Below are 21,582 nucleotides of genomic sequence, written 5' to 3' on the forward strand. Positions count from 1 at the left end.
GCAGGGCCCATCCACCAACAAAAGCTTCTCAGGGGACAACACAGAGAGGCACCCTGCAGTTTGGTGCTACCACAGCTCTGGCACACACCTGGTCTGACTCAACTAAGCCCAAGGCAGCCCAGACTGGCTGACCAACAACACAGGAACCAAACCCTGCCTTCAACAGGCAAAGAGAGCCACCGCAGATGACTAATCTAAAGGTAAGAGCGGCTCTGCCACGGTAGCAGGGTGCATGCAACACACAGGAGAGCCCTGAAGTGCCAGGTTCTGGTGAACAGGAGACACAGCAGGACACCACTAAACCTATTCTCCATAAGGCCATGACTTTCAGGGGCCTCTGGGTGGCTCAGTCCATTAAGCGTCTGCCTTCAGCTCAGGTCATGATCTTGGGGTCCTGGAATCGAGTCCCACAGCAGGCTCCTTGCTCAGTGGGCAGTCTGGTTCTCCTCCTCCTGGCCCTTCCCCACCATCCTGTGCTCTCTAATAAAATTTTTTTTAAAAAAAGGCCATGACTTTCAAGAGTAGGAGACATAGCTGACTTTCCTAACACACAAAAACAGTTAGACAAAATGAGAGAAGTATGTCCCACATGAAAGAGCAGAACAAAATCACAGCAAAAGAGCTAAATGAAATGGCGATAATATGCCTGGTAGAGAATTTAAAACAATGGTCATAAGGATACTCACTGGACTTGAGAAAAGAGTGGAGGACCTCAATGAGACCCCCTGACAAAGAGATAAAAAACATAAAAGAAAACTAATCACAGATGAAAAACTTAATAACTGAAATTAAAAATACATCAGAAGGAATAAACAGTAGACTAGAGGAAGCAAAAGAATGGATCAGTGACCTGGAGGACAGAGAAATGGAAAGTAATCAAGCTGAACAAGAAAGAGAAAAAACAACAAAAAATGAAAACAGACTTAGGAAACAAAGAGACACTATCAAGAGTAGTAACATTTGTATTATAGGGATCCCAGAAGGAGAGAGAGAGAAGAGAGAGAGATTATAGGAGGCAGAAAATTTATTTGAAGAAAAAAATGGCTGAGAACTTACTGTATCTAGGGGAGGAAAGAGAAATCCAGATGCAGGAGGCATAGAGTCTCCCACAAAATAAACCCAAGGAGGTCCACACCAAGACCTATAGTAATTAAAATGGCAAAAGGCAGTGAGAGAAATTTAAAAGCAACAAGAGAAAAGAAAACAGTTACAAATAAGGAAACCCCATAAGGCCATCAGCTGATTTTTCAGCAGAAACTATGCAGGCCAGAGAATGTGGCATAAAATATTCAAAGTGCTAAAAGGAAAAAATCTGCAACGGAGAATACTCTGTCTGGGAAGGCTATCATTCAGAATAGAAAGACCAATAAAGAGTTTAACAGACAAACAAGTTACAGAAAATTCATGACCACTAAACCAGCCCTCCAAGAAACATTAAACGGGACTTTATCAGTGGAAACAAAAGACCATAAGAAGGAGTAAAAAAAGTAGGAAGCACAAAAGCAGTAAAACTAGGTATATTTATAAAAATCAGTCAAGGGAGGAGCTCCTGGGTGGCTCAGTCAGTTGAGTGTCCAACTGTTGATTTCAGCTCAGGTCCTGATCTCAGGGTCAAGACATCAGGCCCCATGTCAGACTCTGCACATAGTACAGAGTTTGCTTGTCCCTTTCCCTCTTGCATACTCTCACTTTCAAATAAATAAAACTATAATCTTTAAAAAACATCAAAGGATTCACAAAATAAAGGAGTGTAAAATATGATATATATTCCTAAAACATGGTAGGGAGAGGAATAAAGAACAGGTTCAAACTTAAGCGACCATCAACTTAACATAAACTGCTATATACATGAGATTTATAAATCTAATAATAACAAATCAAAAGCCAGTAACAGATAAGCAAAAAACAAAGAGAAAGTGAAGTATGTTGCTAAAGAAAGCCAGCAAACTAAGAGACAAAAAGAAAAAAGGAACAGACAAGAACCACAAAAACAACCATGAAAGAAGTAACAAAATGGCAATAAATACATACCTGACAATGATCACCTTGAATGTAGATCGACTAATACACCAATCAAAAGACACAGGATGGCATTATGGATAAAAAACAAGACCCATCTACATGTTGTCCACAAGAGCTTCATTTCATACCTAATGACACACACACACATTGAAAGTTAAGGGATGGAGGGGCGCCTGGGTGGCTCAGTTGGTTAAGTGTTGGCCTTTGACTCAGATCGTGATCTCAGGGTCCTAGGATGGAGCCCCGCCTTGGGCTCCCTATTCAGCAGAAAGCCTGCTTCTTCATCTCCCTTTGCCTGCTGTTCCCCCTGCTTATGCCTGCCTCCCTCCCTGCTTCCCTCTCCTTTTCTCTTTCTGTCAAATAAATAAAATCTTAAAAAAAAAAAAAAAAAGGGATGGAGAAGCACTTATCACACAAATGGAAGTGATAAGAGAGCCAAGGTGGCAATATATATATATATATAAACATATATATATTAGGACAAAACAGACTATAAAACAGACAAAATCAAGATACAAAGAAGGACACTACATAATCATAAAGGGAACAATCCAACAAAAGATGTAACAATTGTAAATATTTGTGACCCAACATGGGAAGACCCAAATACAAAAAACAGCTACTAATAAACATAAAGGAGAAAATTAATAGTAATAAAATAATAGTAAGGGAACTTAATTAACACCCCACTTACATGAATAGATTGTCCAAACAGAAAGTCAACAAGGAATCATTAGCTTTGACTGACATATTGGGCCAGATGGATCTAACAGAATTATCCACAACATTCCATCCTAAAACAAATATGCATTCTTTTCAAGTGCATATGGAACAGTCTCCAGAAGAGATCACATGTTAGGATACAAAACAAGTCTCAAATTCAATAAGATCAAAATCATACCATGCATCTTTTCTGACCACACACTAAGAAAATAGAAATCAACCACAAGAAAAAAATCTGGAAAGAGCACAAATACATGGAAGTTAAATAACATGCTACTAATGAATGGGTGAACTAAGAAATCAAAGAAGAAATCAAAAAGTACATGGCAATGGGACGCCTGGGTGGCTTAGCAGTTGAGTGTCTGCTTTTGGCTCAGGACATGATCCCGGAGTCCTGGGATCAAATCCTGCACCGGGCTTCCTGCATGGAGGTTGCTTCTCTCTCTGCCTGTGTATCTGCCTCTCTCTCTGAGTCTCTCATGAATAAATAAATAAAATCTTTTTTAAAAAATAGGCTTTAAAATTTTTTAAGAAAAAAATAAAGTACATGGCGACAAATAAAAATGAAAACATATCAGTCCAACATCTCTGAGATGCACCAAAAGCTCTTCCAAAAGAGAAGTATATAGCAATACAGGCCTACCTCTAAGAAGAAAAATCTCAAACAACCTAACCTTACACCTAAAGAAGCTAAAAAAAAAAAAAAAAAAAACACCCAAAGCCAGTAGAAGGAAAGAAATAATAAATATTAGAGCAGAAGTAAATGGAATAGAAGTTACAAAATCCAATAGAACAGATCAATGAAACCAGCATCTTATTCATTTAACCAGCAGTGAAACTGAATCACTGGTAAACCTCCCAACCAACGAAAGTCCAGGACCAGACAGCTTCACAAGTGAATTCTACCAAACATTTAAAAGAGAATAAATACTCTTCTCAAACTATTCCAAAAAATAGAAGAAGGAAACTTCTAAATTCATTTATGAGGCCAACACTACCCTGATACCAAAAACAGATAAAGACACCACAAAAAGAAAGAGAAAAAAAAAGAAAAAAGAAATACAGACCAGCATCTCTAATGAACATAGATGCAAAAATTCTCAAAAAATATTAGTGAACCAAACCCAACAATACATTACAAAAATCATTTACAACAATTAAGTGGGATTTATTCCTGGGCTGCAAGGGTGGTTCAGTATCCACAAACCAACCAATGTAATATATCACATCAATGAGAGAAAGCACAAAAACCATATAATCATTTCAGCAGATGCAAAAAGGAAAAAAACATTTGACAAAGAACGACATCCATTCATGATAAAAACCTTCACCAATGCAGGTTTATAAGGAACATACATCAGCATAATAAGGCCACAGCCAACATTATACTTATGGTGAAAAACTAAAAGCTTTTCCCCCAAGATCAAAAACAAGACAAGGATATCCATTCTCACCACTTTTATTCAATATGATACTGGAAGTCCTAGCCATAGCAATCCAATTAGACAAGAAATAACAGGCATCCTAACTGGTAAAAAAGATGTAAAACTTGCACTGCTTGCAGATGACATGAAACTTATATACAGAAAACCCTAAAGACTCCACACACACACACAAACAAAAAAACCACAAAACAAAAGCCAAACTACACACACACATACACAAACTACTAGTACTGATAAATGAGTCCAGTATGGTCACAGGAAATAAAGTAAATATACAGAAATCTGTTGCATTTCTACACACTAAAAGTAGCAGAAAGAGAAAGTAAGAAAACAATCCTATTTATGATTGCCTGAAAAATAATAAAATCAGGAAAAAACTAAACCAAGGAGGTAAAAAACCTATATCTGAAAACTATAAAACACTGATGAAAGAAATTGAAAATGACATAAATGGAAAGATATCCCATGCTCATGGATCAGAATAATTATTGTTAAAATCTCCATACTACCAAAGCAATCTACACATTAAATACAATCCCTATGAAAACATCATTAGCCTTTTTCACAGATCTAGAACAAGAAATCCTAAAATTTGTATGGAACCACAAAAAAGCTACAAATAGCTAAAGCAATCTTAGGAAAGAACAAAAATGGAGGTATCACAATTCTAGATTTCAAGATATATTACAAAGCTGTAGTAATCAAAACAGCATTGTACTGGCACAAAAAATAGACACATACATCGGTCAGTAGAACAGAAAAGAACACCCAGAAATAAACCCATTATTAGAATGTCAATTAATCTTCAACAAAGCAGGAAAGAATATGCAATGGGAAAAAGTCTCTTCAACAAATGGTGTTGGGAAAAGTGGGCAGCTCCATGTGGAAGAATGTAACAGGATCTCTTTCTTACATCATACACAAAAATAAACTCAAAATTGATTAAGAATTTAACTGTGGGACTTGAAACCGAAAAATCCGGTAAGAGCACATGTAGTAATTTCTCTGATATCAGCTACAGCAACGTTTTTCTAGATATGTCTCTTAAGGCAAGAGAAACAAAAGCAAAAATAAACTATTAGGACTACATCAAAATAAAAAGCTTCTGCACAGCAAAGGAAACAATCAACAAACCTAAAACACATCCTGGATGGGTATATTGGCAAGTGATACAGGCAATAAAGGGTTAATATCCAAAATATATGAAGAACTTGTACAATTCAACACCAGAAAGCCCCCAAATAAACCAATTACAAATAGGCAGAACACATTTCTCCAAAGAAGACAGATGGCCAAGAGATGCATGAAAAGATGTTCATCATCATTAATCATCAGGGAAATGTAAATCAAAACCACAACAAAATACCACCTTACACCTGTCAGAATGGCTAAAATAAAAAATACAGGAAACAAGTGTTAAAAAGGATGTGGTGAAAAATGAACCCTCAAGCAGGGTTCCACTGTTGGTGGGAATGCAAATGGTGTGGCCACCGTGGAACAGTGTGGAGGTCCCTCAAAAAAAAAAAAAAAAAATAGAACTACCACATGATGCAGTAATTTCACTACTAGGTATTTACCCAAAGAATATGAAAACATTAATTTGAACTGATATATGTACCCCTGTTTACTGCAGCATTATTTACAATAGCAGAAATATGGAAGCAAACTAATTATCCAATGACAGAAGAATGGATAAAGAAGATTTGATACACACACACAGAAAAAAATGGAATTATCAGACATTAAAAAAAAAAAAGAATGAAATCTCATAACAACATGAATGGATCTAGAGGGTATAATGCTAAGTGAAATAAGCCAGTCAGAAAAAGACAAATACAAAATGATTTCACTCATATGTGGAATTTAAGAAACAAGTGAACAAAGGGAGGAAAAAGACAAAAAAACAGACTCAACTATAGAGAACAAAGTGATGATTACTAGAGAAGAAGGGGAGGGGAAGATGGGTGAAATAGGTGAAAATGATTCATTATACACTTATCCTGATGAGCTCTAAGTAATGTATAGAATTACTGAATCACTATATTGTACATCTGAAACTAATGTAACACTGATGTTAACTGTCTTGGAATTTTAAAAAGAGAAAAACCCTCAAAATGGATTAAACACCTAAATGTCATCAGGCTCACTGTGAAGAGCCTGCTTCTCCCTCTATGTCTCTGCCTCTGTTTCTTTCATGAATAAATACATAAAATCTTTAAAAATAAATAAATACCTAAATGTGAAACCTGAAATTATAAAATTCCTACAAGAAAACAGAGGCAAAAAAAAAAAAAAAAAAAGAAAACAGAGGCAGTAATTTCTCTGACATCAGCTGTTGCAACATTTTACTAAATATGCCTCTTCAGGCAAGAAAAACAAAAGTAATGATAAACTATTCTGACCACATCAACATAAAAAAGCTTTTGTATAGTAAAAAACGATCAACAAAACAAAGACAACCTCTACTAAATGGGAGATGATATTTGCAAATGATATATCTAATAAGTGGGTAATAATCCAAAATACATAAGAATTTACACAACTCAACACCAAAAAAAAAAAAAAAAAAATTTCCAATTGGCAGAGGATCTGAATAGACGTTTTTCCAAAAACAACATCCAGAGGGCCAACAGACACTTGAAAAGATGCTCAACATCACTCATCAAGGAAATGCAAATCAAAGCTACAATGAAATACCACCTCACACCTGTCAGAATGGCTAGTGTTAAAAAGACTTGTCTACGTGAAAAAAAGAACTTCCTAGAGAACTTAAAAATAGAACTACCATATGATCCAGTAATTTCACTACTGGGTATTTACCCAAAGAAAATGAAAATGCTAATTCAAAAAGATACACGCACTCCTGTTTATTACAGCATTATCTACAGCAGCCAAGATATGGAAGCAACCTGAGGGTCCACTGATAGATGAACCAATGTACAAACAAAACAAATGAACAAACCTAAAACAGACTCAAAGATACAGAGAACAAAATGGTGGGGGTGGGGGTATAGGCAAAATAGATAAAGGGGATTAAGAGGTGCAAACTTCCAGTTATAAAATAAGTCACAGAGATGAAAAGTACAGCATACGGAATATAGCCAATAATACTGCAATAACATTGTATAGTGACAGTAACTATACTTATCAAGGTAAGCATCTAGTCGTGTAGAAAATTGCTGAGTCAATATGCTGTACACAAATATAACATTCTATGTTTATTATACTTTAATACAAATTTTAATAAACATTTTTAAAAATTCCTTATTCATAAGAGATGCATACTGAAGTATTCACAGGTAAAATGATGTGCGGGATTTGCTGCAAAACACTTGAGCAGAGAAAACCAAAAGGGAAAAAAAAAAGAGAACGTTGACAAATGCTGAAGCTGAGTGAGGGGTAGAGACACGATCTTTCAATATTCTTGCTACTTTGGGCTGTGTTTGTAAAATTTTCACAATAAATTTTAAATGTAATAACCCCATCTCCCTCCACATCCCCCAAAATAAGGAAAGTAGGAGAAACTTTAAAGGGCGGGGATATGGGCAGCCCCGGGTGGCGCAGCGGTTTAGCGCCGCCTGCAGCCCGGGGCCCGATCCTGGGGACCGGGGATGGAGTCCCACGTCGGGCTCCCTGCACGGAGCCTGCTTCTCCCTCTGCCTTTCTCTGTGTCGCTCATGAATAAATAAATTAAATCTTAAAAAAAAAAAGTAAGGGAATATCTTTTTTAAAAAAATGAATAAACAAAGGGCGGGATATGCAGACTGCAAACACTGGACGGCCTGGTTCCTGTTAGTAACATTAGGGGAGGCGACCAAGGATCAGGAGAAAATCAATGTTTAAATCAGCATTAAATGTATGAGATAATCTTTTAAAATAGAGCACCTCTTTTAAATTTTTTTTATCAACTCTGGAGGTGAGGTAGAGCCTCGGCAGTCCTTACCGCACCATTCACCCCCGCTCCCCGCGCGGTCCCCAGGGCGGCCGCGGAAATCCCAATGCGGCCAACACAACACCACCGTCCCCGAAACAGCACTGTTCCCGTATTGGTCCTGCCCTCGCTGCCCAAGCCCTGCGAACACGGCGGAGGGCACCTACGAGACGCTGGAAGCTCGCGACTGAAGCCGGCCTGCCCCCTGCGGCTCCGCGCCCACGCACCGCCCAGCCCGCCGCCGCACCGCCGCCGCACCGGGTGCCGGCCCGCAGCTCCCCCGGGACGCGCTGGCGGTCGGAGGACGCGCGCGACGCCGGCTCCAGGACGGCGGGCACCCGGGCACTCTGGCACCCTGCACGCGCCTACGCCTCCTTTCACTTTCACAACGAAATTCAAACATGACCTCGGTGCGGGGTCTTAGCCTCCGCGGCCCCCGCGCCGGGCGATGCGGGGGCGGCCAGCGGCGGGGGCGGCCAGCGGCGGGGCCTGGGGGGCCGCGACCAGGGACCCCGCCGGCCCGAGGCCACGCGGGCCCGAGCGTCTCCAGGCTGCCCCGGGCCGACCTTCCCCCACGTCCGGGCGCACGGGCTCCACCGCCCCGCGCCCCCAAGCAGGTCGCCCGGGCAGCCCCCACCCCCACCCCCGCCCCCGCCCGCGGGGAGGCCGCCCACCGCCCCTCCCAGGCGGACCGCTGCGACCCCGCCGAGAACCCCGAGCCCCCGCCTCCCCGGGCCGCGGCCGCGGCTGACGAGCTCACCCTCAGAGCCCCAGCGCTCCCCCGCCTAAGCGACGCCGGCGGCCGGGGGGGCGGCGCTACCCGCAGCGCCCTGGGCGCGGGTCGTCATTACCCACAGTGCCTCAGTGCGCAGCGCGCCTGCGCCGTCGCCTCCCGACTGCACCGCGCCGCGGGCGACCCCAGGCGGTGGCTGCGGGCAGCGCTCGCCCGGACCCCTCCACTCCGGGACTCGCGTAGTCTCCTGGGCTTTCGCAGACGTGGGGAAGTCATCAGGCAGGTCAGGTCAACCTGACTTTCCCCTACAAGAGAAGGGTGGTTCACGTGACTGGAAAATCTTATTGATTTCTAGGGCCCTTGTATTTTTTGCTGAATAATAAAATAGTTACATGACTGTGTACTTGTCCATCCTGCAGAGATTCACCACCGTGTTTACATTTAAATTACAGTAAAAATGAGAGCACTTCTAAAAAATGCCAAAGATACTGGCATTGTTCTCTTTCAAAGAAGATACTGGATCATAAAAAATAGTAATTAGAACAAAAATGGAATAAAAATTCTAACTTTAAAAATAAAACTGCCAGGGGCGATTAAGCATCTGCCTTCAGTTCAGGTCATGATCCTGAGGTCCTGGGATGGAGCCCCAAGCTGGGTAGGGGGTCTGCCTCTCCCTCTCCCGCTGCCCCTACCCCTGGCTCCTGCGCACCCATGCGTGCGCTCTCAAATTTAATTAATTAATTGATTAATTAAATTAATTTATCAATTAATTAAAACAAATGAATAAATTCATTCCTTAAAAAAAAAAAAAAGAATAAAACTGCCAGAGGCATTTGGGTGTCTCGGTTAAGTAAGACTCTTTGACTTCAGCTCAGATCTTGATCTTGACTTGTGAGTTCAAGTCCCACAATGGGCTCAAGCCCATAAATAAAACTGCTATTTTACCAGCAAAAACGGGTTCACTGAGAAATAGAGAATTGCAATACCAGACAAGCAGGTTTTGGGAAAACCATTAAGTCCAGGAGCAAAGTAGAGGAAGTTCTTTTATGGAAGAGAGGAGGCTGGGAGGGGCTGTTGTAAAGTAAAAGTCCATTGGAGAAAATCAGGAGCCGGAAGCGTAGCGGCTTCTCATTGGCTGGGCTGTCACCTTCTCTCATTGGCTGAGCTGTGATCATCTCTTACTGGCACAGATGCTACAGGGGGCAGGGGAGGGGAGGAAAACTAACTCCTCCTGGAGTAGTAAAGAAGTATCTCAATGTTTATCTCTTCATATTGGATCTCCAATTGTCCATGAGAGCTAAGAATTGAGAGCTCCCCCTGCCAGCCTCTTGGCTCCATTCTTTTTTTTTTTTTTTCTCTATTCTAAATGAGATTTCCTTTTATTTTCACGTTCCCCCCTCTTTTAAAGATTATTTATCCATGAGAAACAGAGGCAGAGACATAGGCAGAGGGAGCCACAGGCTCCCTACTGGAAGCCAGGTGCGGGACTCGATCTCAGAACCTCAGGATCACGCCCTGAGCCAAAGGGAGCTTCTCAACTCCTGAGCCACCCAGGTGCCCCACCTTTGCCTCTTTTGATCAAGATCTTTCTTCAAAAGCACTGCTGATCAAGAGTCAGGTTTTTTGTGTTTAGTGGTTTTGTCCCTTTCTGCCAGGAAAAATGTTTCCTGGTCGTCATGGCCTACATCAGAGGGAAAATGCATAGCAGTTGGAGACCACTTAAGGCCACATTTGAGTAACAAGAAAGCTTAGGAGGGAGAACTCTCAGGTACTCTAACCTGAAGTCCATATCTTCTCAAGATCGTAAGTGTTGAAGCTCACCTTGAAGGGCTGAGCCTGCATTGCTTTTTTGAGTACATCAAATTTGTTTGTTTGTTTGTTTTAGGTTTCACAGGCAACAAGATATGAAACTTAATTATACACAACAGAAGTAAGATAACAATTCATAATGGTTCTAAACCAGGAATCTAGGTCTAAAAGTAGCCAACTGATATATCTATCGGCATTTATTCCAACTTAGAGAAGAGTGGTTCTCACAAAGGCAAATGTGGGGTCATGTATACCTCCTGGAAGTTTCTGCCAGAAGCAACCACAAAAGTTGATTCATGGATAGCGCAGGAGCAAACGGAAAGAATTAACCAAGTACATTTGGGAAGATACCATGCAGATATAAATATGAAACAACAGCTGATGAACTTTTTGCAAAACCAGCACAACTCAAAGACATTCTAAAACAGTGTTGTTATCTCAAAAGAACTGTTTGGAATCAAATCTGCTATTGATGATACAGCTTATAAGCCTGCCAATTCAGAGACCATGAATTTGGATAAGAATCCAAAGTCAGTTAACAGTTCAGGAGAAAGAAGGCTTTTGTGAATTCTGAATCTTCTAACCCTTTGAAGAAAGCAAGTGAAAATTAACTTGTCCTGGGATCATAATGAGGCCGTTTTAAAAAGACACAAAGAAGAGGTTTCCCTCTTTCACAAGGACTGGATAAAGCAGAAAGGGGCATTGTCTTCCTACAAAAGAGAGAAGAAACAACAGTGAGAAGGTATCCTGGCCTGGTCCAGACATCGTGGGAAATCTATGTGGTCAGGTGCCGTCTGCTTCCATTCTGGGAAATCTGTACTTTCTAGACATGTCTCCCAAGGCAAGGAAAACAAAAGCCAAAATAAACTATTGGGGTTATATCAAAATAAAAAGGTTTCGTCTAGTGATGGAAGCCATTAACAAAACAAAAAGGTAACCTACTGAATGTGAGAAGATATTTGCAAATTATATATCCAATAATGAGTTAATATCCAAAATATGTAAAAAAAAATGCTTGTATGATTCAACACCAAAAAACCAAACAATCCAATTTAATAAATATTAATAAACAAATAAATGTCCTGAATAGATATTTTTCCAAAGAAATATAAATATAGCCAAAAGACACACAAAAAGATGCTCAACATCACTAATCATAAGGGAAATGTCAGTCAAAACCATAATGAGATATCACCTCACATCTGTCAGAATGGCTAACACCAAAATGACAAGAAATAACAAGCGTTGGCGAGGATGTGGAGAAAAAGGAGCCCTCATCCACTCTCGGTGGGAGTATAACCTGGTACAGCCACAGTGGAAAACAGTATAGAGGTTCCACAAAAAAAAAATAAAAATAGAAATACTATAAGATCCAATAATTCCACTATTGGGTATTTACCCAATGAAAATTAAAACACTAACTTGAAAAGATACATCCACCTCTATATTTATTGCAGCATTATCAGCAATAGCCAAGTTATGGAAGCAACCTAAGAGCCCATCAATAGACAAATGGATGAGGAAGATATGGTACATACGTACATACATACATACAATGGAATATTACACAGCCAGAAATAAGATCATGCCATTCACAACTACATGGATGGATCTAAAGAGTATTATGCTAAGTGAAATAAATTAGACCGAGAAAGACAAATGCCATATGATTTCATTCATATGTGGAATCTTTAAAAAAAAACAAAAACAAATGAATAAACAAAAAGCAGGATCAGAACTATAAATACAGAGAAGAAATTGTTGGTTGCCAGAAAGGAAGAAGGTGAAGTGATGGGCAAAATGGGTGAAGGAGAGTGGGACATATAGACTTCCATTTATGGAATGAATAAATCATGGGAATAAAAGACACAGCATAAGGAATATAGTCAATAATATTGTGATAGTGATGTATGGTGACAGATGGTAGCTACACTTAAGGTGAATATAGCATAATGTGTAAACTTTTTTCTTTTTTTTGTATAAACTTTTCATATCACTATGTTGTACACCTGAAACCAATATAACAGAGTGTGTCAGCTATCCTCAAATAAAAAAGGTAAAATAAATTACTTTTGGGTTAAGTCGGTGCACATGAGGAAGGATCATAGTCTTTTTAAAAATAAAAGCAGCTGGAGTCCCAATGTTTGTGGGGGTGAGTGGGTACCCTCAAAGTACTGAGATCCCATTTCTTAGAGGTTTTTATCTAGAGTATAAAGAAAAATCCTGAAACAACACAGTTTCAACAGGAACAGTCTGGCTCCAAAAGGAATCAGACCAAAGGCCAGCATGGTTCCAGTAAGGACAGCCCAGTTCCCAAAAGGGATCAGACTGGAGGCTTAATAGGTACAACAAAACCTTACAACTGAGCCTGAATAAAGCCCAGAGAGCCAGAACACAGAGCAGAGCTCAAAACCCAGGAAAAAATTTAAACTCAAACTAAATGGTCAGCAGGACCCAGTAAGCCCAGTTGGCTGTGTGGGCACCAGCACCTGTTTGCTCACTAGCCTTGGAGTGATTGAGGGTCATTGCTGAATCTCACCTCTGATCAAAAGTAATGCTAAACTTAGAAATAAAACTGTCAGTTATTTTACCAGCAAAATATAGGTTTATTTGGGAATAGCAAAGGATTGCAACCCAGGACACGCAAGCTGTGGCAAACCATCAGTGAATCCAGAAATCAAAGGAGAGAAAGGTCCTTTTATAGAGGAAAGGAGAATTTGGGAGGGATTGTTGTAAACTAAAAGTCCATTGGAATAAATAGGGAGCTGGCAGTGTAGTGACTTCTCATTGGCTGAGCTGTGGCAGAGAAAGAAGAAACCTTCCTTCCTCCTGCTGGATTAGTAAAGGAGTCCATTTACAAGATACATCTCTTCCTGTTGGGTCTGCCAACGCCCATGAGTGGTAATGTGGGAGGGTGTGAGAGTGCTCCCTGCTGTCCTTCTGACTCTATTCTAAACCAGGTTTCCTTTTATTCAATATTTACAAAGTAAATGTGAAAACACTTAAAGCTATAATAATTAAAATTATTTTTTAAAAGATTTTATATATTTATTCATGAGAAGCAGAGAGACAGAGAGAGAGGCAGAGACACAGGCAGAGGGAGAAGCAGGCTCCCTGCAAGGAGTCCGATGTGAGACTTGACCCCAGACCCTGGGATCAAGCCCTGAGCCAAAGGCAGATGCTTAACTGCTAAGCCACCAGGTGTCCCTTAAAGTTATTTTTATACAAAAATCATTGATTAGTTGTAACAGAACAGAGAGCTCAGAAATATCAAGGTGTTTATAAAGAAACACACATTCTTTTTCTAGGAGTTTGACAAATGTTTTCAAATTACTTCCTATTAACTTTGGATCAAAATGAAGTAATAGGAACCAGATTTAGCCTCCTGCCTATAATAAATTTTAAAAGGACAAAATATATGAGGAGATAGGTTTGAAGATGGTTGATATAAGACAATGAAGAGCAGTGACCTTGAGAAATGAATAAGTAATAAATCACATAAGCACTTGAACTTCCCTGGATGGAGAGAAATTTCAGGTCATAAGCCAGAGAAGGGAAACCCAAGTGGAGGCTCTCCCTCTTCAAGTATCAGCTGAGTGCTGAGCAAGTCACACTTGTGCAACCCTTAGGAAAGAACCCCTGGACAGGATTAGGAGGAAATACTGTGAGCTCACATAGTCCAGGAATAGTGCCTGTTCCCCTCAGACTGAAAAACCTTCATAATTCACATGGGCATGGAGGAAAGTACTCAAAAGGGTTTTGCCTCAATAGTGGGGCAAAATTAGGCTTGAATGCTTGATAGACATAATTGTTATATTAAATTTGGGGAGAGAAAACATATGTCTCAGAAATCTTAAAAGTTGCTTTCATTTTTTAAAAGATTTTATTTATTTGAGAGGGAGAGAGAATAAGCAAGGGGAGGGACAGAGGGAAAGAGAGAATCAGACTCCCCACTGAGCAGGGAGCCCAACATGGGGCTTGATCCCTGGACTCCAGGATCATGACCTGAACTGAAGGCAGACGCTTAAACCAACTGAGCCACCCAGGGATCCTAAAAGTCGCTTTCATTTTTGCATGAATTACGTATGCAAAATTACACATAAATAAAAATAAAATTTTAAAGAAGCCTAAATTCATGGTCTCCACAAAGTGAGCTGTACGTTTAATAAGATCCAATTAAAATAACATCTGCATACTTTTCAACCCCACAAAGTAATTCTAATATTTATCTGGATTACTATATTTACAAATACAATGGTGATAAACAATAAAGCTTAACTTCCTGTATTAGTAGCATTTCAATATAAAACTATAATAATCAGTGTGATGATGGTGCAAATCTGCTGAACGGAACTAAAGGGAAAGTCAGTAAAGCAATTAGGAAGGGGGAAGTAGAAAGAGAGAAGAAAAGTGAGAATGATTTCAAATTGGTTTGAAATGCTTGAGAAAATAGTTGTTTGTGGGAAGTTAAGCTAGATCACAAAACAAATGTAAAAAGAGAAATCAAAGATACTATATGATGGAGTATAAATGATTTTGAAAACTACCTTGTAGTATGGAAGGTTTTTGTATGAATTACACCAAAGTAGAGACAAGAAAAGGAGGCCAATACAGTAGCACCAGGACAAGCATGCTCATGGGCAGAGTTCTCTCTCATTGCTCTGGGCTGAAGTCCAGCTGAAGTGACTGAGTCTGTTATGGGGAAAGAGAAGGGACATTCTGGAACTTAAGTATTGAAACCACAGAAGAAAGTTTGAAGAACTACTACAAGCCATGGGGAAAATTTACAGACTGTGTGACAATAAGGAATCCTGCAAGCAAGAGCTAGAGTATTGCATTTTGTAACTTTCATACACGGCAGAGGTTGGTGCTGTCATGGCTGCAAGATGTCATTCAATTGATGGGAGAGCAGTTGAGTCAAAGTGTACTGTAGCAAGAGAATCTGGAAGACCTGGCACTCATGTAACTACAAGGAAGCTACTTGTGATGGAATTAAAGAAGATATTAAGGAACACCACCTTAGAGATTATGAAATGTGTATAGAAAGGTTGATACCACTTGAGATCATTACTGGTAGGCAGTCTGGAAAGAAGAGAGGCATTGGTTTTATTACTTTTGATGATCATGACCCTATGGATAAAATTGTACTGTGAAAATACCATACCATCTGTAGTCAGAAATAAGAAAGGCTTTGTGTAGACAAGAAATGCAGGGAGTCAAAAGTTCTAGGAGTGGCAGATGAAGGTATTTTGCCTTGAATGATTAATGCAGAAGCAGTGGATCAGGAGGTAAGTTTGGGGGAGGTTTTGATGGGCATGGAAGAAGATGTGGACTTGGGGATGGCTATAATGGGTATGGAAGAGGATTTGGAGGTGGCATTTTTGGAGGCAGCATGGTTATGAAGGAGAAAAATGAGGATATGGTGGTAGAGATATAGGCTGTGGGAACCAGGATGTGGTTTCGATGATGTAGGAAGAAATTATGCAGTGGAAATTACAATGATTTTGGTTATTATAACTAGCAGCCTTATAACTATGGTCCAAGGAAGAGTGGTCATTTTGGTGATAGTAGGAACATAGGCGGACCATATGGTGAAGAGAACTATAGTTCAGGAGGAATGGAGGAAGTGAGGATTGTGAGGGAGGAACAAATACTGAATTTCTTCCTATTTTCCATGGGTTTCACTGTATAACTTGGAGAGGACAAGAGCCCAGAGGTAGCAAAACAGCTTTGGGTTATCAAAATGACAATATTTAGAAAATTTATATCTCAGGCATGCATAAGTATGGAATGATATGGCCATACTTCCCCCAAATATACAATTATCCTGCATACAAATGAAGACACTAACACTTTTTCAAGAAGATGATGCAAAGACCTTAAATAATGTTCACTCTTCTCCTTAACTTAAATATATATATGTGTATATATATATATGCTATATCCTATAACTTAAATACTATAGTGTAAACAAAACAATATTTAAATGCTATAATGTAAAGTCAATGCAGCTTACATTACATGATAAAAGGGTAAGAGAGTGATAAAGCAAAGTATGCTGTATTATGTATATACATGCACAGAACACACATGTGTTCATGACAAAATAAGGAAGAAATATTCATGGTAATTATAGTCTTCATTTCCGTAACTGCTCACATGGTTGTAGCTGGTATTGCTAACTACCTCTGTCCACTACTGATTCCATATTCCCTTTGCCCTCAGCGAACATCTTAGCTGGTCATAGTTCTTTGCCCGGTGGGGTGATCCAAACCTTCATTCCTGAAGGGCTTGAGCCAGCAGCAGTCCTGCCTATCTTGCATTGTTGTATTTTTCCATTGACCTTAATCACAGAGCATAGCAATGCTAAGACACCCCAAGGAATCTCCTCTGTTTCAGACATACTCTTTCTTATCTCCACGGTGGAGTAGTGGTTCAGCTTCTCTAGGTCATCAAAATCAATCAGCCCAGCCAGCATAGCAATTCCTTTCTCTGCCTGTTGATTCAGAGGCATGAGGAGTCCAAAATAGCCAGATGACAGTCTTAACTCTCAGTTCGATACACTCATTGCTGTGTCTCCTAGTGGAAGCATTCCTGCCTTTGGAACTAAGACCTCTAGGCCAGCAGAGCACAAGACTATGGGTACAGGAAGCAAGACTATTGTTAGCACATTACTAGGAGTAGTTGTGAGTGGTATCACTCCCAATTCTACCCCTTGATCCCCAGACCTGTGAATCCTGGCTATGGGAGTAATAGCACCATATACTGAATGCTGATTCAGAGTATATTCAACCTTTGGAAGAATCTTGTCTCATTCCTGAAGGGTATTGCCACCTGAGTGGAAATGAGGTGTGAATCACCATCCCTGCATCTTCCCAATCCTTGATGCTAGCACTAATCGCTGCAATACCTCCAGGAATGCAATGCTACTTTTATTTTATTATTTTTCTAAGTAGAGGTGGTTCTAGTGGCTTCTGATTTGTTTCCCACCATAGTAGCCCTTACTCCACAGGTCAGGGAATCAATGTGGGAATTCCCCAGTTGCTGAGTTTATCTATTCCAATTATGCATTCTGGAACTGGGGAAATAACCACAGGATGGTTTTGAGGACCCACTGGCCCACTGCAGGAAGGGTGTGAGCTAAAACTCCATTTATCATATAACCTCCATAAGCCCCCTATTTTGACTGGTGGACACGAGTGACATGGAGTCTCCCAGAATTGGTGTCAGCTCAGAGCCAGTGCCCAGTAGTCCTCAAAATACCTATTATTATTATTCCCTTTTCCCCAATGCAGTCACCCTGGTAAACACTACAGGTTCCTTTGGGAAGGCTGGGAGAACAACTAACAAAATTTGGCAGTATATCCATGTCCTTCCTCAAAGGAACCCATCCTCCCCTTCACTCAAGGAGTTCTGGATCTGGCTCCAGTCTAGAAGTGGATTCAGGGACTGTGATTCTCTGTTTTTATGATTCATGTTCAAGTTTTGTTCACTTGATCTAGAACTTCTCTCACTTATACAGACCAACTAAGAATGGAGTAGGCTTCCAGTCTATTTCACTTCTAAAGACACCGCAATCAACTAGACAAAGCCGTAGGTCTGGAAGCAGAGAAGGGTGGTGGTGGTGGATTCTGAAGAGAATCAGCATTGTTTTGCAAGGCAACTGCCCCAAGAGAGACCATTACAGTTTCCTCAAATAATGCAGAGTTAACCCCTCAGACTGGGTAGAGAGGCTGCTTCTACTGGCAAATAGACTCATCAAGGGCAGTCTGGTGGCTTAGCAGTTTAGCGCTGCCTTCAGCCCAGGGTGTGATCCTGGAGACCCAGGATCAAGTTCCACATCAGGCTCCCTGCATGGAGTCTGCTTCTCCCTTTGCCTGTATCTCTGCCTCTCTCTCTCTCTCTCTCTCTCTCTCTCTCTTTGTGTGTGTGTGTCTCTCTTGAATAAATAAATAAAATCTAAAAAAAAAAAAAAGAATTTAGGGGCTCAGTGTCCCCAGCTTCATCAAGGTCTTTCCATACATCCCCATGCCAACTTTAAGGATCCCATTTCTTCCTAATCAATGCCCCCACCTTAACAATAGACATCCTGAAAAGCTGGAAGTTCAATGTGCACTCTAAGTCAGCCAATTGCAAAATGCAATTCTGGGCTCAATTTCCAGCATTCCTAACCCTGTGGCTACAGGAGATAAGAGATTCCTACAGGGAAGACATAGACACTTTTCAGTCATTTGTGTGGCAATTGAGCTAGAAATTTAAATCCCTGAGCTCATCCTTTTTTCCCTCCATTTCCTTCAGTAACATTAGGAGCAACCAGCCGAATTCATTATACTCATTAGTTTGACAAAAATGTTTGAAAATATGAACATTACCACTTAGACTCTTAGTTCTTATAAATTTTGATTAGATGTGATGAATGATTTGATGTGATGATGTGATTTCATTCATGTGTGAATTTAAGAAACAAACAAACAAAAAAAAAAAAAACAGACTCTTAATTATAGAGAACAAACCAGTGGTTACCAGAGGGGAGGTGGGCGTGTGGACGAGTGAAGGGGGCTAAGAGAACTGGGTGAAGGGGATTAAGACTACATGTATCATGATGAGCACTGATTAATGTATGGAATTATTGAATCACTATATTGTACACCTGAAATTAATATAACACTGTATGTTAACTATGCTGGAATTTTAAAAGATAAAATAAGAAGTATCCAGTGATAATATTTTATATAGCTCTGTTGTCAAATCACATAATTGACTATCAGTGTTCTCTTTATCTTACCATCTGTCATCATCATGGAAACACAAGTCAAAACCACAATGAGATGCCACCTCACACCAGCTCAATCCCACAATCCTGAGATCATGACCTGAGCTGAAACCGAGAGTCAGACGCTTAACTTGACTGAACCACCCAGGCACCCCAAAGACAAAGAATGAATATTGAAACAGTAAAAGGGAAGCGAATCATTACATACAAGGAATACTCTGTAAGAACATTTGCAGATTTCTCATCAGAAGCTTTGGAGGCCAGAAGATAGTGGGTCAATATATTCAGAGTGCTAAAAGGAATACCTGTCAACTAAGAATCCAATGTCCATGAAAATGAGGGAGAAATCAAGACATTCCCAGATAAACAAAAAATTGAGGGAATTTATGACATTAGACCTGCCTTGCAAAAAATACTCAAGGGAGCACTGGAGGATGAACAAAAGGGTACTAGACTCACTCAAAGGCATATGGAGAAATTAGGATTTCCATAAAGGTAAGCACATATACGGTTATATAAGCTAATGTTATTGTAACAATGACTTGTAACTATATTTTTTTGTTTTCTTCATGATTTGAGATTAATGCATTTAAAGAAAAAACAATTATAAATGTAAAGCTGGTATTACTATAACCTTGATTTATAACTCCAAATCTTGTTTCTTACATAATTTAGGAGACTAATACACTTAAAGGAATTATTAGTTCAGGGTTTCAGACACACAGTATATAAAGATGTAATTTTGTGACATCAGGATGGGGACAGAATTGTAAAAGAACAGAGTTTTTTGTCTTATTGGAGTTAAGCTGCCATAAATTCAGATTAGAATGTTTTAACTTAAGGATATTAAATGTAATCCCCATGGTAACCACAAATAAAATAGCAACAGAATATACACAAAAGGAAATTAAGAAGGAATTTAAACAGTTCACGACAACAAAAAAAATCAACTAAACACAAAAGAAGACAGGGATGTAGGAAATGAGAAACAAGAAAACTATCTGGCATATAGAAAACAACACAATAACAGAAATAAATCCCTCCTTATCAGTAATTGTTTTAAATATGAATTGAACTCAAATCAAAAGCCAGAGATTGGCAAAATTGATAAAAACACATATACTGCCTATAAGAGACTCACTTGAGATCCAAAAGCACAAACAGGTTGAAAGTGAAAGGGTGGGAAAAGATATTTCATGCAAAAAATACCCAAAAGAAAGAAGTGGTTATACTGATATCAGACAAAATAGATTTTAAATTAAAAAAAAAGTTTACATTCCCACCAACAATGTAGGAGGGTTCTATTTTCACTGCATCCTCACCAACATCTGTTGTTTCCTGAGTTATTAATTTTAGCCATTTTGACCAGTGGAGTTGATATCTCATTGTGGTTTTGATTTGTATTTCCCTGATGCTGAGTGATGTTGAGCATCTTTTCATGTGTCTGTTAGCTATTTGTATGTCGTCTTGGAGAAATATCTTCTGCTTATTTCTTCTTTGGATTTTGGGGTTTTGGGTGTTGAGTTTGATAAGTTCTTTATATATTTTTGATACTAGCCCTTTATCTGAAATGTCATTTGCAAATATCTTCTTCCATTCCATAGGTTGACTTTTAGTTTTGTTGATTATTTACTGAGGTTCCTCAAAAAGTTAAAAATAGAACTACCTTATGACACCACAATTGCACTACTAAGTATTTATCCAAAGGACACACAAATAGTGACTCAAAGGGGCACCTGCGCCCCAAAGTTTATAGCAGCAATGTCCACAATAGCCCAAAATATGGAAAGATCCCAGATGTCCAATGATGGATGAATGGATAAAGAAGATGTGGTATATATATACGTATGTATATGGTAGGTATATGGTATTATATATATATATATATATATATATAGAGAGAGAGAGAGAGAGAGAGTATATATATATACACATAGGTAAGGTATATGGTATGATATATACATATGTATATGGTAGGTATATGGTATATACATATGTATGTGGTATATATATACATGTGTATATGGTAGGTATATGGTATGATATATATATATAGTATTCATCAGCCATGAAAAAGAATGAAATCTTGCCATTTACAATGATGTGAATGGAACTAGAGGATATTATGCTAAGCAAAATAAGTCAG

The 21,582-nt window shown here is 39.5% G+C and overlaps 1 protein-coding gene across 8 annotated transcripts in view; it reads right to left on the bottom strand.

Annotated features, from left to right (window-relative positions):
• ZNF169 (zinc finger protein 169) overlaps positions 1-9,005 on the bottom strand; it is a 45,666-nt gene extending 36,661 nt beyond the window's left edge. For 4 of the 8 annotated variants that reach the window (XM_077910904.1, XM_077910898.1, XM_077910892.1 and 1 more), the window contains exons 1-2: positions 8,882-8,988; positions 2,032-2,150 (exon numbers count right to left, since the gene is read on the bottom strand). The gene's annotated coding sequence lies outside the window, so the exon portion shown is untranslated. Of the gene's footprint in view, positions 1-1,056; positions 1,142-2,031; positions 2,151-8,288; positions 8,386-8,881 lie in introns of those variants that run through there. The other 4 variants (XM_077910887.1, XM_077910890.1, XM_077910886.1 and 1 more) reach the window with 4 other exon arrangements.
• Between the last annotated feature and the right edge of the window lie 12,577 nt (positions 9,006-21,582).

Source organism: Canis aureus, chromosome 1 (assembly GCF_053574225.1).
Source record: "Canis aureus isolate CA01 chromosome 1, VMU_Caureus_v.1.0, whole genome shotgun sequence".
NCBI lineage: Eukaryota > Metazoa > Chordata > Mammalia > Carnivora > Canidae > Canis > Canis aureus.